This window comes from Phyllobates terribilis, unplaced genomic scaffold (genome assembly GCF_046119375.1).
Source record: "Phyllobates terribilis strain yellow unplaced genomic scaffold, ASM4611937v1 Scaffold_5__5_contigs__length_657084704, whole genome shotgun sequence".
In the NCBI taxonomy this organism is placed as follows: Eukaryota; Metazoa; Chordata; class Amphibia; order Anura; family Dendrobatidae; genus Phyllobates; species Phyllobates terribilis.
In genome coordinates, this window is record NW_027362765.1 from 461,967,811 (window position 1) to 461,984,875 (window position 17,065).

The following is a 17,065-nucleotide window of genomic DNA, read 5'->3' on the forward strand; positions in this document are numbered from 1 at the left end:
AGCATGGGGGTCACACCATAAGTTTGTCCCCTTTTATGCCCATATCAGCCAGAGATGCAGATGTTTTATGTGCAGCATGAGATGGTGCATTATCATGCAGAAAAATGATCTTGCTGTGAAATACACGGTTCTACTTCTTGAACCATGGCAGGAAGTGCTGTTTGAGAAAATCCACATACATTATGGAGTTCATCTTTAGCGCCTTCAGGGATCCTAAAGGGGCCAACAATCTCTCTCCCCATGATTCCAGCCCAAAACATTACTCCACCTCCTCCTTGTTGGCGCTGTAGCCGTGTTTGCGTGGGGTGTCCATCAACCAGCCATCCTCCACTCCATTCATCTGGACCATCGAGCGCTGCACGGCACTCATCCGTGAACAAAACAGTTTTGAAATCAGTCTTCATGTAATGTTTGGCCCACTGGAGCCGTTTCTGCTTGTGTGAAGTGGATAGAGGAGGTCGACAGGATGGCATATGCACAGCTGCAAACCTCTGAAGGACCCTGCATCTTGTTGTTCGGGGGACGTTGGAGGCACAAGCAGCTTCAAAAACTTGTCTGCTGCTATGACAAGGCTTTTTTGCCGCTGCTGTTTCAACCTGACGTAATTGCCTGTAGGAAAGAGTCCTCAATTTGCCCTTATCAGCACGCACACGTGTGTACTGTGAATCAGCTACATACTTCTTGATTGCCAAGACACTTCATCCTGATCATCGCACAATGTTGATTGTAGTCATGCCTTGACCTAAACACTCCACAATTTGTTGCTTCTCAGCAGCCGACACATCCTTTTTCTTTCCCATTTTGGCAGAAAATGTAGGCTGCTTAATAATGTGAGAGAGCCTTCTTAAGTAGTCTTGCCTTTCATTGGACACACCTGCCAAACTAATTAGCACAGGTGTCTGCAATTGCTTACAGTGATATAAAGAGCCCTGACACACATCACCATCAATGAGTTTAACTGACAAACAAACAAATTCTTCCCTTATCACTCCTAAACACTTTTTGCATAATAATTTGGAACGCGGTGTACATGTGCTTTTCCACAAAACACCAGTGGTTCACGTAGTGAATCTTACAGTTCTAACTTGCCAACCGTGGTCTGTATGGAATTGTTCAATAAAGGGCCCAAAATTAAGATAACATAGATGGGAGAGGTCTCTATGAATAGGAATTCCTAAGTATTTGATACCCTGTGAGGGCCAGGCAAAGGGAAAGTTGGACTGGATGGAATCCTATATGGATTTAGGGAGGGAGACATCGAGGGCCTCAGACTTCGCTGCATTGATTTTAAAATTTTACCATGTAACAAAGTGATCTATTTCAGCCATAACAGCAGGGATGGATATATGTGATTGAGTGATATATACTAGGACATCATCAGCAAATAGAGAGCACTTGTACTCGGTGCCTCCCACCTCAATCCACCTAATATTGGGGTTATGGCGAATTGATGAGAGCAGGTGCTCCGTCACTAGGATGTATAAGAGAGGGGACAGAGGACATCCCTGCCTTGTCCCATTGGTGATTGTGAAAGGTGATGAAAATGTTCTGACGCACCCCCTGGGCCTTGGGACACCCGGAGCCGGACACTTTTTGGTGGATGCTGGTGGTTGTAGTCTTCGTGGCGGCGATCCGGTTCCGTGGCTCAGGGCGGTCAAACCAGTGGCGGAACTATTTATGTGGTTTTGATGTTTAAATGTCCGACTATGCCACCCGTGGACTGCGGTCAGAGTGAACCGCCGCTACAGGGCAGACCGCTAAGGCTGGTGTTGTGGGTGCAGCAGAGCGTAGCATAACTCCCCACGGGAGGAGTATAGCCTCAGGGCAGTGTATGCGGAGGATGGGGGTGATGGTGCAGGGCAGCAGCAGTAACGACACGGAGTCAGTGATGCAGTTCAGGGCCTTTACTCACAGTTCTTATTATCCAGACCACGTCTGCAGGTAACGGCTGCCCACGTCGTACTGTGCTCACCAGGTGAGGGGCTCAGACAACTCCCAGATAACTTTGGAGCGCTTCACAGGACCCCCTTTGTGTGTCCTTTGTCTGGCCTTTCTTACCAACACTTCTGTCCGGCTGCCTCGGGCCTCCTCTTGGTAAACTTGGCGCCAGTTTCCCTGACCCTATGTGGTGCCTTCCTAGCGGGTGGAGCAAGGGGCTGCGCCACATAAAATGTCAGAGCCTCCGGTTTCTAGCTGAGGGTCGTTTCCTGCCTCCACTAGTTCGGGGACCGATCTCCCCCTTTGGCCTGACCCCTCCACGCAGGTGGATTCGGGCGTGCGGTGGCGACTCGCCCGTCCGCACCCCTGGGATCCCTTCATTCCTCGTTCCTGGAGCCTTCTCCGCTCCTCTTCCTTCCTTCTCCCTCTTGCAGGCCTGGGCCTCTGTTACTAGGCCCGCCTCCGGAGCAGAGCTCATGCAGAGCCCCTGCTCCCTGCCACTTCTGCTCAGACTTCTCTGCACTGAACTAAGATGGTGCCCACCTTTTATACTCCCTTCTCAATGCACCCAGGAACTGCTTCCTCCCTGCTCCTGCACTGCAGGGTTCCCCTTCCTCAGTGTTCCCTCCCCCCACTCCAGCCAGGGACAGGGACTGTCGTGCCCATCTCAGGGGTATATTGGTCGCCCTGCCCCACGGCAATGTGGTGTAATGCATGCAGGTGTCGGGTCCTGATCCACACTCCATCCTTATCTGAGAGTGAGATATCACACCTCTGGGTGAGGTGCAATACGTCTGTAGCAACCGAGCCCTCGGTGCTACAGTTCCATTTATCTTCAGCCTAGGTGACGTATTGTGATACAGGGCCGTGATTTTGGCTATAAAAGGGTCCCCTAGACCCCTACCCCAAGCTTTTTAAGAGAATCATATATGGCGTGCCAGGAGACTCTATGGAATGCTTTCTCAGCATCCAACGAGAGTATCTACTTACAAATTTTTAACTGCATCTAGCCCAGGAAATACTTTGTGCCTAGTAGCAGTGTCTGCTAGTCAGCGGATTATCCCGGCTGTTAAGCAAGCTACACCACCTGTAGTTTGGACACTTAATTTTTTCAAAGGAAATGCTTCGGGACCACGGGATACTTAGTGAAGAGCATCAGGAGGCACCCCAAGGCATAGGGGCTGGGACTGGCACTAGGATGCCTTGCGGTGGACAGCCGAGCTCGATCCTTATAAAAGCTTTTTAACTGCAGCAGCTTTAGTGGACGCTACTGGAGCTGGAATTACGCGGCTGCTGGCATGAGACTTGCCCTCCAATAGATCCTTGTAAATGGATTTAAAGTGTATTCATTCAAATTAGAGGGACAATTTAAATTAAAAAGCTTAGAGCTGCCTCCACCACAGGGGGGCTCTCTCGACCCACCAGCGGACAGGCACCAGTATTGGGAGAGGGGGGCTGGCCGTCAGGGTTCACCGCGGCTCTGGCACAAACCCGGCGACACGGAGGTGGCACGGGCAGGAGCGGACTGGCCGTCTCGGCTTCTCACTTTTTGGATTTTAGAAGGGCATGACATGCCTATATCTGTGTCTCCCCCTCCTTTTACTCCTCCACCTCTTTTCTTTTCGCATGACTATATGTACTTGTCACTTTTCCATGTGTTAGTTGTGTCTTCTGAGCAGTTTGTCAGCTTTTGGACACCTTTGAAGGTGTTTTCTATGTGTTTCTATGTGTTTTTGTTTGCCTGCCATTGGTTTTAACGGTGTTCGAAGGTGTTCGACGAACAGTTCGACGAACAGTTCGGCGAACACACGGGTGTTCGACAAACCGAACCGAACTCGAACACTACGGGGGTGGCTCAACACTACTTCTGAACTCTCTCGTCCATTGAATTTGTCAGGTTTTGGATGGTTTCTGCTTCAATTGTTTTGCATGAGGACAGAATACCCTCCCAGAGCTGTTGCTTAGATGTGAACTGCCTCCCGCCATCATAGACACTCCTTTTAATGATGCTCCAAAGGTTCTGAATGGGGTAGAGGTCAGGGGAGCATGGGGGTCACACCATAAGTTTGTCCCCTTTTATGCCCATATCAGCCAGAGATGCAGATGTTTTATGTGCAGCATGAGATGGTGCATTATCATGCAGAAAAATGATCTTGCTGTGAAATACACGGTTCTTCTTCTTGAACCATGGCAGGAAGTGCTGTTTGAGAAAATCCACATACATTATGGAGTTCATCTTTAGCGCCTTCAGGGATCCTAAAGGGGCCGACAATCTCTCTCCCCATGATTCCAGCCCAAAACATTACTCCACCTCCTCCTTGTTGGCGCTGTAGCCGTGTTTGCGTGGGGTGTCCATCAACCAGCCATCCTCCACTCCATTCATCTGGACCATCGAGCGCTGCACGGCACTCATCCGTGAACAAAACAGTTTTGAAATCAGTCTTCATGTAATGTTTGGCCCACTGGAGCCGTTTCTGCTTGTGTGAAGTGGATAGAGGAGGTCGACAGGATGGCATATGCACAGCTGCAAACCTCTGAAGGACCCTGCATCTTGTTGTTCGGGGGACGTTGGAGGCACAAGCAGCTTCAAAAACTTGTCTGCTGCTATGACAAGGCTTTTTTGCCGCTGCTGTTTCAACCTGACGTAATTGCCTGTAGGAAAGAGTCCTCAATTTGCCCTTATCAGCACGCACACGTGTGTACTGTGAATCAGCTACATACTTCTTGATTGCCAAGACACTTCATCCTGATCATCGCACAATGTTGATTGTAGTCATGCCTTGACCTAAACACTCCACAATTTGTTGCTTCTCAGCAGCCGACACATCCTTTTTCTTTCCCATTTTGGCAGAAAATGTAGGCTGCTTAATAATGTGAGAGAGCCTTCTTAAGTAGTCTTGCCTTTCATTGGACACACCTGCCAAACTAATTAGCACAGGTGTCTGCAATTGCTTACAGTGATATAAAGAGCCCTGACACACATCACCATCAATGAGTTTAACTGACAAACAAACAAATTCTTCCCTTATCACTCCTAAACACTTTTTGCATAATAATTTGGAACGCGGTGTACATGTGCTTTTCCACAAAACACCAGTGGTTCACGTAGTGAATCTTACAGTTCTAACTTGCCAACCGTGGTCTGTATGGAATTGTTCAATAAAGGGCCCAAAATTAAGATAACATAGATGGGAGAGGTCTCTATGAATAGGAATTCCTAAGTATTTGATACCCTGTGAGGGCCAGGCAAAGGGAAAGTTGGACTGGATGGAATCCTATATGGATTTAGGGAGGGAGACATCGAGGGCCTCAGACTTCGCTGCATTGATTTTAAAATTTTACCATGTAACAAAGTGATCTATTTCAGCCATAACAGCAGGGATGGATATATGTGATTGAGTGATATATACTAGGACATCATCAGCAAATAGAGAGCACTTGTACTCGGTGCCTCCCACCTCAATCCACCTAATATTGGGGTTATGGCGAATTGATGAGAGCAGGTGCTCCGTCACTAGGATGTATAAGAGAGGGGACAGAGGACATCCCTGCCTTGTCCCATTGGTGATTGTGAAAGGTGATGAAAATGTTCTGACGCACCCCCTGGGCCTTGGGACACCCGGAGCCGGACACTTTTTGGTGGATGCTGGTGGTTGTAGTCTTCGTGGCGGCGATCCGGTTCCGTGGCTCAGGGCGGTCAAACCAGTGGCGGAACTATTTATGTGGTTTTGATGTTTAAATGTCCGACTACGCCACCCGTGGATTGCGGTCAGAGTGAACCGCCGCTACAGGGCAGACCGCTAAGGCTGGTGTTGTGGGTGCAGCAGAGCGTAGCATAACTCCCCACAGGAGGAGTATAGCCTCAGGGCAGTGTATGCGGAGGATGGGGGTGATGGTGCAGGGCAGCAGCAGTAACGACACGGAGTCAGTGATGCAGTTCAGGGCCTTTACTCACAGTTCTTATTATCCAGACCACGTCTGCAGGTAACGGCTGCCCACGTCGTACTGTGCTCACCAGGTGAGGGGCTCAGACAACTCCCAGATAACTTTGGAGCGCTTCACAGGACCCCCTTTGTGTGTCCTTTGTCTGGCCTTTCTTACCAACACTTCTGTCCGGCTGCCTCGGGCCTCCTCTTGGTAAACTTGGCGCCAGTTTCCCTGACCCTATGTGGTGCCTTCCTAGCGGGTGGAGCAAGGGGCTGCGCCACATAAAATGTCAGAGCCTCCGGTTTCTAGCTGAGGGTCGTTTCCTGCCTCCACTAGTTCGGGGACCGGTCTCCCCCTTTGGCCTGACCCCTCCACGCAGGTGGATTCGGGCGTGCGGTGGCGACTCGCCCGTCCGCACCCCTGGGATCCCTTCATTCCTCGTTCCTGGAGCCTTCTCCGCTCCTCTTCCTTCCTTCTCCCTCTTGCAGGCCTGGGCCTCTGTTACTAGGCCCGCCTCCGGAGCAGAGCTCATGCAGAGCCCCTGCTCCCTGCCACTTCTGCTCAGACTTCTCTGCACTGAACTAAGATGGTGCCCACCTTTTATACTCCCTTCTCAATGCACCCAGGAACTGCTTCCTCCCTGCTCCTGCACTGCAGGGTTCCCCTTCCTCAGTGTTCCCTCCCCCCACTCCAGCCAGGGACAGGGACTGTCGTGCCCATCTCAGGGGCATATTGGTCGCCCTGCCCCACGGCAATGTGGTGTAATGCATGCAGGTGTCGGGTCCTGATCCACACTCCATCCTTATCTGAGAGTGAGATATCACACCTCTGGGTGAGGTGCAATACGTCTGTAGCAACCGAGCCCTCGGTGCTACAGTTCCATTTATCTTCAGCCTAGGTGACGTATTGTGATACAGGGCCGTGATTTTGGCTATAAAAGGGTCCCCTAGACCCCTACCCCAAGCTTTTTAAGAGAATCATATATGGCGTGCCAGGAGACTCTATGGAATGCTTTCTCAGCATCCAACGAGAGTATCTACTTACAAATTTTTAACTGCATCTAGCCCAGGAAATACTTTGTGCCTAGTAGCAGTGTCTGCTAGTCAGCGGATTATCCCGGCTGTTAAGCAAGCTACACCACCTGTAGTTTGGACACTTAATTTTTTCAAAGGAAATGCTTCGGGACCACGGGATACTTAGTGAAGAGCATCAGGAGGCACCCCAAGGCATAGGGGCTGGGACTGGCACTAGGATGCCTTGCGGTGGACAGCCGAGCTCGATCCTTATAAAAGCTTTTTAACTGCAGCAGCTTTAGTGGACGCTACTGGAGCTGGAATTACGCGGCTGCTGGCATGAGACTTGCCCTCCAATAGATCCTTGTAAATGGATTTAAAGTGTATTCATTCAAATTAGAGGGACAATTTAAATTAAAAAGCTTAGAGCTGCCTCCACCACAGGGGGGCTCGCTCGACCCACCAGCGGACAGGCACCAGTATTGGGAGAGGGGGGCTGGCCGTCAGGGTCCACCGCGGCTCTGGCACAAACCCGGCGACACGGAGGTGGCACGGGCAGGAACGGACTGGCCGTGTCGGCTTCTCACTTTTTGGATTTTAGAAGGGCATGACATGCCTATATCTGTGTCTCCCCCTCCTTTTACTCCTCCACCTCTTTTCTTTTTGCATGACTATATGTACTTGTCACTTTTCCATGTGTTAGTTATGTCTTCTGAGCAGTTTGTCAGCTTCTGGACACCTTTGAAGGTGTTTTCTATGTGTTTCTATGTGTTTTTGTTTGCCTGCCATTGGTTTTAACGGTGTTCGAAGGTGTTCGACGAACAGTTCGACGAACAGTTCGGCGAACACACGGGTGTTCGATGAACCGAACCGAACTCGAACACTACGGGGGTGACTCAACACTATTAGTCAGTATGCATTGGAGGCGCTAGCTTGCCCTGCTGCTAGTGTATTATCGGAACGCGTCTTTAGTGCCGCAGGTGGTGTACTAACAGACCGTCGCATGCGACTATCCTCCGATAACGTTGACCGGCTTACTTTTCTCAAAATGAAGAAGGCCTGGATCTCTCATGAATTTGCCAGTCCTCTTCCAGAATAAATAATTGGTTGGCAACAGTATCCAGGTCTCCTGTTGTGTTCATGTTTCTACCACCTGAACTGTAATCCCTGAGCTCCAACACCGCCAGTTGGCGCTCGGAAGTGCCGTCTGCACAGTCAACACTTGCTGCCGTGTTATTGGGGTTCAGTAACGTCAGCTGTTCCCCTGCTGTGCGGACGGCAATTTCTCCTGCTCTGTCCACATTCTCACTACTACAGATTTTAAAGTTGCTCCAATTACACCTCTGGCTCCTCTGTTTTCAGCATTATCCCTGAGCTCCAACACCACCAGTTGGCGCTCGGAAGTGCCGTCTGCACAGCCAACACTTGCTGTCGTGTTATTGGGGTTCAGTAACGTCAGCTGTTCCCCTGCTGTGTGGACGGCAATTTCTCCTGCTCTGTCCACATTCTCACTACTACAGATTTTAAAGTTGCTCCAATTACGCCTCTGGCTCCTCTGCTTTCAGTATTATCCCTGAGCTCCAACAACGCCAGTTGGCGCTCGGAAGTGCCGTCTGCACAGTCAACACTTGCTGCCGTGTTATTGGGGTTCAGTAACGTCAGCTGTTCCCCTGCTGTGCGGACGGCAATTTCTCCTGCTCTGTCCACATTCTCACTACTACAGATTTTAAAGTTGCTCCAATTACGCCTCTGGCTCCTCTGTTTTCAGTATTATCCCTGAGCTCCAACACCGCCAGTTGGCACTCGGAAGTGCCGTCTGCACAGTCAACACTTGCTGCCGTGTTATTGGGGTTCAGTAACGTCAGCTGTTCCCCTGCTGTGCGGACGGCAATTTCTCCTGCTCTGTCCACATTCTCACTACTACAGATTTTAAAGTTGCTCCAATTACGCCTCTGGCTCCTCTGTTTTCAGTATTATCCCTGAGCTCCAACACCGCCAGTTGGCACTCGGAAGTGCCGTCTGCACAGTCAACACTTGCTGCCGTGTTATTGGGGTTCAGTAACGTCAGCTGTTCCCCTGCTGTGCGGACAGCAATTTCTCCTGCTCTGTCCACATTCTCACTACTACAGATTTTAAAGTTGCTCCAATTAAACCTCTGGCTCCTCTGTTTTCAGTATTATCCCTGAGCTCCAACACCGCCAGTTGGCGCTCGGAAGTGCCGTCTGCACAGTCAACAATTGCTGCCGTGTTATTGGGGTTCAGTAACGTCAGCTGTTCCCCTGCTGTGCGGACGGCAATTTCTCCTGCTCTGTCCACATTCTCACTACTACAGATTTTAAAGTTGCTCCAATTACACCTCTGGCTCCTCTGTTTTCAGTATTATCCCTGAGCTCCAACACTGCCAGTTGGCGCTCGGAAGTGCCGTCTGCACAGTCAACACTTGCTGCCGTGTTATTGGGGTTCAGTAACGTCAGCTGTTCCCCTGCTGTGCGGACGGCAATTTCTCCTGCTCTGTCCACATTCTCACTACTACAGATTTTAAAGTTGCTCCAATTACACCTCTGGCTCCTCTGTTTTCAGTATTATCCCTGAGCTCCAACACCGCCAGTTGGCGCTCGGAAGTGCCGTCTGCACAGTCAACACTTGCTGTCGTGTTATTGGGGTTCAGTAACGTCAGCTGTTCCCCTGCTGTGCGGACGGCAATTTCTCCTGCTCTGTCCACATTCTCACTACTACAGATTTTAAAGTTGCTCCAATTACACCTTTGGCTCCTCTGTTTTTAGTATTATCCCTGAGCTCCAACATTGCCAGTTGGCGATCGGAAGTGCCGTCTGCACAGTCAACAATTGCTGCCGTGTTATTGGGGTTCAGTAACGTCAGCTGTTCCCCTGCTGTGCGGACGGAAATTTCTCCTGCTCTGTCCACATTCTCACTACTACAGATTTTAAAGTTGCTCCAATTACACCTCTGGCTCCTCTGTTTTCAGTATTATTCCTGAGCTCCAACACCGCCAGTTGGCATTCGGAAGTGCCGTCTGCACAGTCAACACTTGCTGCCGTGTTATTGGGGTTCAGTAACGTCAGCTGTTCCCCTGCTGTGCGGACGGCAATTTCTCCTGCTCTGTCCACATTCTCACTACTACAGATTTTAAAGTTGCTCCAATTACACCTCTGGCTCCTCTGTTTTCAGTATTATCCCTGAGCTCCAACACCGCCAGTTGGCGCTCGGAATTGCTGTCTGCACAGTCAACACTTGCTGCCGTGTTATTGGGGTTCAGTAACGTCAGCTGTTCCCCTGCTATGCGGACGGCAATTTCTCCTGCTCTGTCCACATTCTCACTACTACAGATTTTAAAGTTGCTCCAATTACGCCTCTGGCTCCACTCTGTTTTTAGTATTTACCCTGGGTTCCAGCACCGCCAGCTGTTTCCCAGCAGTGTCTTTGGCACGGGTACTCCCTCCTGCCCAGCCTGGTTCCAGCATGCCAGCTGTTTCCGGATAGTGTCAACGTCACTTTGCCACCAATGCGTTGTCCTGTCGTGTTGCAGTCGGGTTAGCCGACTCTATGGTGCCTGCAGTTTAGGTGACTCCTATGTGGGCTGCGGGATCTGGCAATGAAGGCTGGTTCCATAGTGCCAATAGGACAAGCACCCCCTGTAGGACTGTGGGTTTTGGTAACTGCGGCCGGCTCGCGGCCTTGAAACTTTTTTTTACATGGGTACCTTCTGCTACCCATCCGGGTTCCAGTACCGTCAGCTGGTTCTTGGCAGTGCCTCTGGATTAGGTGCCTCCTTCTCGGTATCAAAGTTCCACCAGTGTCTGCTGGTCCTTGGTAGTGCTTTCTGGCACAGGTACCTCCTGCTTAGTAACCGAGTTCCAGTACCATCAGCTGGTCCTCGGTAGTTCCATTGGCTCTTGTACCTTCTGCTACCCATCCGGGTTCCAGTACCGTCAGCTGGTCCTCGGTAGTTCCATTTGCTCTTGTACTTTCTACTACCCATCCGGGTTCCAGTACCGTCAGCTGGTTCTCGGCAGTGTCTTTGGCACGGGTACTCCCTCCTGCCCAGCCTGGTTCCAGCACGCCAGCTGTTTCCGGGTAGTGTCAACGTCACTTTGCCTCCAATGCATTGTCCTGTCGTGTTGCGGTCGGGTTAGCCGACTCTATGGTGCCTGCAGTTTAGGTGACTCCTATGTGGGCTGCGGGATCTGGCAATGAAGGCTGGTTCCATAGTGCCAATAGGACAAGCACCCCCTGTAGGACTGTGGGTTTTGGAAACTGCGGCCGGCTCGCGGCCTTGAAACTTTTTTTTACATGGGTACCTTCTGCTACCCATCCGGGTTCCAGTACCGTCAGCTGGTTCTCGGCAGTTCCTTTGGATTAGGTGCCTCCTTCTCGGTATCCAAGTTCCACCAACGTCTGCTGGTCCTTGGTACTGCTTTCTGGTACAGGTACCTCCTGCTTAGTAGCCGAGTTCCAGTACCATCAGCTGGTCCTCGGTAGTTCCATTGGCTCTTGTACCTTCTGCTACCCATCCGGGTTCCAGTACCGTCAGCTGGTCCTCGGTAGTTCCTCAGCCTTCTTGTACCTTCTGCTACATTTCCAAGTTCAAGCTTTTTGAAATGGTTCTTGGTAATCACTCTGGATCTCCCTGACGAGGACCCTGAAGACGAGGACCCTGAAGACCAACCCGAAGAAGACGAGGACCCTGAAGACCACCCCGAAGAAGACGAGGACCCTGAAGACCACCCCGAAGAAGACGAGGACCCCGAAGACGAGGACCTGAAGACCAACCCGAAGAAGACGAGGACCCCGAAGAAGACGAGGACCCCGAAGACGAGGACCCCAGAAGACGAGGACCCTGAAGACCACCCCGAAGAAGACCAAGAAGATGACCCTGAAGAAGTTGACCAAGAGGACAAAGAAGAGAAGACAACCACCAAGATACAGAAGAACAAGAGACAGAAAACCAAGAAGCAGAAGTACAAGAAGCTGCAGAACAAAAGGCGGAAGAACATTAAGCATAAGACTAAAAATCAGAGCAAAAGATAATATCTAAATTATAAGCAGAAGATGACTAAGCAGTGTATGGGGGTGAGTCCGTTCCTCCTCGTGGTGCCCCTGGAAAAGACCTGCTGCTGCAGGCCAAACTGAACGCGGACAAATCCTGTTGTAAATCTTTTGTGACGGGCAGAACGAAAGGTGTAATGTCCAAACTTTTATAGATAACAACTACAGGAATGCCTGTCACAAATAAGAATATGATGAAGAAGAAGAATATGAAGAAGATGAAGAAGTAGAATATGAAGAATGTAAAAAAATAGAATAATACAAAGAAGGTGAAGAAGAAGAAGATGAAGAAGGTGAAGAAGAAGTGGATGAAAAAGATGCTGATGCTGAGGATGATGAAGGAGAAAGTGTGGGAGAAGTAAAAAAGAAGGTGAAGAGCATGGAAGTAGTGAAACATAAATATCTGACAAAATATAAAAATACTTAACATAGTCAATATTTCCGTAACTCAGAACGTCTTAAAAAAAATATTAATTCCTGCTATTCCATTTGATTGGGCTAAACCTCTATGCCTTTATTGTCTCCCCCACCTCACCCAATACATTCTACATTATTCTTAGTTGTTTTCCTTCATGTACAATTAACCTACAAGGAAAGAAAGGGTTTATTTTCATTCCGATATTTCTGTCCCATTGACTTGCATTGGTTTCCGGTATCGGAATCGGCGATATCCGATACTTTTTCGGTATCGATCCGATCCGATCCGATATTTCCCGATATCGGAAGGTATCGCTCAACACTAGTCACGACGTCTGGGTGTTGGTAGGCTGATTTTAGATTTTTACTCCAGCCTTTCTTGATTTTAGAAGGGCATGACATGCCTATATCTGTGTCTCCCCCTCCTTTTACTCCTCCACCTCTTTTCTTTTCGCATGACTATATGTACTTGTCACTTTTCCATGTGTTAGTTGTGTCTTCTGAGCAGTTTATCAGGTTTTGGACACCTTTGAAGGTGTTTTCTATGTGTTTCTATGTGTTTTTGTTTGCCTGCCATTGGTTTTAACGGTGTTCGAAGGTGTTCGACGAACAGTTCGACGAACAATTCGGCGAACATACGGGTGTTCGACGAACCGAACCGAACTCGAACACTACGGGGGTGGCTCAACACTACTGTCAATCATAAAAACCCGATATAAATCTCTGTAATCGCACCGATCTGAAGAATAAAGTAATCTTATCAGTTATACCACACGAGGAACAGCGTAAAAAATAAATAAAATAAATAAAACCAATTCTTCATCTGCTACTGATTTGTTTATTATGTCTCCCAGAGATCGCAGTATGGCTCTGAGCTGAGCACTTACACCAGAGTTTCCGTGTAAATCTCTGAAATACATGATTCAGACGGAACCCATGACGGAAGATTCCCTGTAATCAGAAATTGCACAACAAATTTCATGGTGCAATTTCTCCTGTTACCCTTATGATAATGCAAAATTAGGGGCTGAAAAAAAATTTTTGTGGGAAAAATGTGAAAATTTTATTTTTACCGCTCAATATTATAAACTTGTGTGAAGCACCTGGGGGTGCAAGGTGCTCACCACACATCTAGATAAGTTCCCTAAGGGGTCTAGTTTCTAAAATGGTGGCACTTGTGGGGGGTTTCCACTGTTTAGGCACATCAGGGGCTCCCCAAATGCGACATGGCGTCAGCTAATTATTCAAACAAATTTTCCATTCAAAAAAGTCAAATGGCGCTCCTTCCCTTCCGAACCCTGCAGTGCGCCCAAACAGTGGTTTTCCCCCACATATGGGGTATCAGCTTACTCAGGAGAAATTGCACAACAAATTTCATGGTGCAATTTCTCCTGTTACCCTTATGATAATGCAAAATTAAGGGATGAAAAACATTTTTGTGGGAAAAATGTGAAAATTTTATTTTTATAGCTCAATATTATAGACTTCTGTGAAGCACCTGGGGGTTCAATGTGCTCACCACACATCCAGATAAGTTCCCTAAGGGGTCTAGTTTCCAAAATGGTGTCACTTGTGGGGGTTTCCACTGTTTAGTCACATCAGGAGCTCTCCAAAAGCAACATGGCGTCCGCTAATTATTCAAACAAATTTTACATTCAAAAAGTCTAATGGCGCTCCTTCCCTTCCGAACCCTGCAGTGCCCCCAAACAGTGGTTTTCCCTCACATATGGGGTATCAGCGTGCTCAGGAGAAAATGCAATACAAATTGTGCAGTCCATTTTTTCCTGTTACCCTTGTGAAAATAAAAAAATTGTGTCTAAAGTAACATTTTTGTGAAAAAGTTAAATGTTCATTGTTTTCTTCCACATTCCAAAAATTCCCGTGAAGCACCTGAAGGGTTAATAATCTTCTTGAATGTGGTTTTTATGCACCTTGAGGGGTGCAGTTTTTAGAATGGTGTCACTTTTGCGTATTTTCTGTCCTAAAGGCCCCTCAAAGTCACGTCAAAAAAGATGTGGTCCTTAAAAAAATGTTTTTGCAAATTTTGTTGGAAAAATGAGAAATCGCTGGTCAACTTTTAACCCTTAGAAATTCCTAACAAAAAAAATGTTGGTTCCAAAATTGTGCTGATGTAAAGTAGACATGTGGGAAATGTTATTTATTAACTATTTTGTGTGACATATCTCTCTGATTTAAGGGCATGAAAATTCAAAGTTTGAAAATTGCAAAATTTTCAAAATTTTTGCCAAATTTCTGATTTTTTCACAAATAAACGCAAGTGATATCGAAGAAATTTTACCACTACCATGAAGTACAATATGTCACGAAAAAACAGTCTCAGAATCAGGGGAATCCGTTGAAGCGTTCCAGAGTAATTACTTCATAAAGTGACAGTGGTCAGAATTGAAAAAATTGGCCTGGTCACGAAGGCGAAAACAGGCTCTGGCGCGAAGTGGTTAAGGACAGTGATTAACCCGAAAACTTTAATTGTAAAAGGTTAGCACTTTTTAAGGTGCTTCTTGTTGGTTTTATTGACCACTGAACAAAAACCCGTTTGGTGTGGCCGAAGACGTGGTCCAACAAGTGGATCAGCTATGCCCTGCAGCCACACCGAGGGCCTATGTTGGGGGTTTGTTGTGGACGGGTCCCCCCATTTTTCACTTACACCAGTGAGATGGACACCCTGATAAGGATCTCACTACAGCCTACTGAGCTTGTTTGATAAAATGTTATTTAAAGTGATCTTATATTGTTTTACATACCTAGTAGTTATATGTAATGTTCAAGAAAAAGTGCCTCCCATAAAGGGAAGAAAAAGTTATCTATTTACTGTTCTTGTATGTGAATGCATTCTAAAAAAAATTTTGTATGTCCTAAATTCTTGTTTTACTTAGGTCCAGCCAGCGGACGTGCTGTGTTTAATGGGGGGGTGGGGGGGGGGTGTGTGGCGCCCCTGCTGGTCCAGTTGCCACAGAGGTACTGCTCCTGAGGGAGAGCACAGTCCCTGTCCCTGTCAGGCAGGAGGGTGGAACTAAGTAGAGGAGGTGGGTGCAGGAAGAAGTTTAAAGGAGCACAGACAGAAAGAGTATAAAAGACAGATAGAAACATCTAGAAGGGGGGAGTCCTGCTCAGGAGAGCAGTGCAGAAGGGTCCATTTTCCTGGCTCCAGTGCTTGGAGCAGGAGTTCAGTGGAGAGTGAGGAGAGAACACCGTAGCAGTGGGAAAGCCTCCAGAGAGAGAAAGGATCCTAGGGGCACGGGAAGTGCAGAGTCCACCCGTGCGCCCAAGTTCACGCTGACCATAGAGGGATCAGGCCGCAGTAGGGGACCGGCCTCAGACTAGTGGAGTACTTTAAGGCTCAGCTAGCAAATCGGAGGTGCGGTATCTTCCTGTGCCAAAGCCACAATCTACACATAATCGCTGAAAAGGTGGCCATATAGGACCAAGGGGACAGACCGGGCGTCGCCCGACAAACCCCACGGCCACTAGCTCGGGACACTGGGTGTGAGGCGCAGGGCAGGAGGGCAAGAGCCAGTGCAGGGAGAGAGACGACCTGGAGAGGTACACAGAAAGGGGTCCCTTTAAAGTGCACCCAAATTAACTGAGAGTTGGCTGGATCACTTCCCCGGAGGACACAGGATGACGTTGGCGGTTATAAACCAGCAGTTGTAACCTGGAGCAGCTTGACAACTGTGAATAAATACTGTACTTGAAGACTGCACCCCACTGTGTCCTTGCCTAATTACTGCGCCACCTGCCTTGCACTACACCAGCCAGCAACATCTACAACACGGCCCAGGGGGCGCGTCACAAACATGGAGTGATGCAACCACAACAAGCACTGCATTCTCAGCCACAACTGTGGCTGTGAACAGCAGCAGTCGCGGGTCTGCAGTTCGCATGGGCTGCAAGGGTTACCTAGTCTGGGCCTTTTTTGAGACCGCAAATGAAGACCCAACTCACATTATCTGTCAACTTTGCAAAAAAAGACTCAGTAGAGGCAAAAATTACAATAATTTGACTATGCCGAGGCAACCTCTCACATGAAACTTGCATGGCTCACGCCCTCAACCTTGTGGTCCAGCAATTTCTCCACCACTATCCCAGCCTGGATTCCCTGCTACAGCAAGCGCGGTCGCTGTGTGCTCACTTCCGCTGTTCGCATCCTGCGAGTCATCGACTTGCATCGCTACAGATGTCTTTGGCCATACCGGTTAACTGGTTGATGTGTGATGTGCTGACACGATGGAATTCCACACTGCACATGTTACAGCGACTGTGGCAACAGCGATGAACCGTGACACAGTATCTCATGTTGCATAGCCTGGGCCAACGCAATACGAATGTGGTGCAAATAGCGTTTGCCAAGTGGGCACAGAATAAGGACCTCTGCACCCTTCTGCATAGTTTTGAAATGGCTACTAAGATTGTTAGCGCTGACGATGCTATCATCAGCATCACTATTCTGGTCATCTACATGCTAGAGCACATTTTAAATCGTCTGCAGGAGGAGGTGGTGGTCGCAGAGGAAGAGTGTCATCGCAGAGGCGGGTGCCACGGGAGGGTAGATTACAGTGATCGAGGGGGGCTTGTGTTACCAGACAAACTGTTAGTGAAAATGCAGGAGCCGAGGAAAAAATGGAGAAGAATGAGTAGGAAAAGGTGATGGATATGCAACAGTCAGGAGATGAAGAGGATAATGA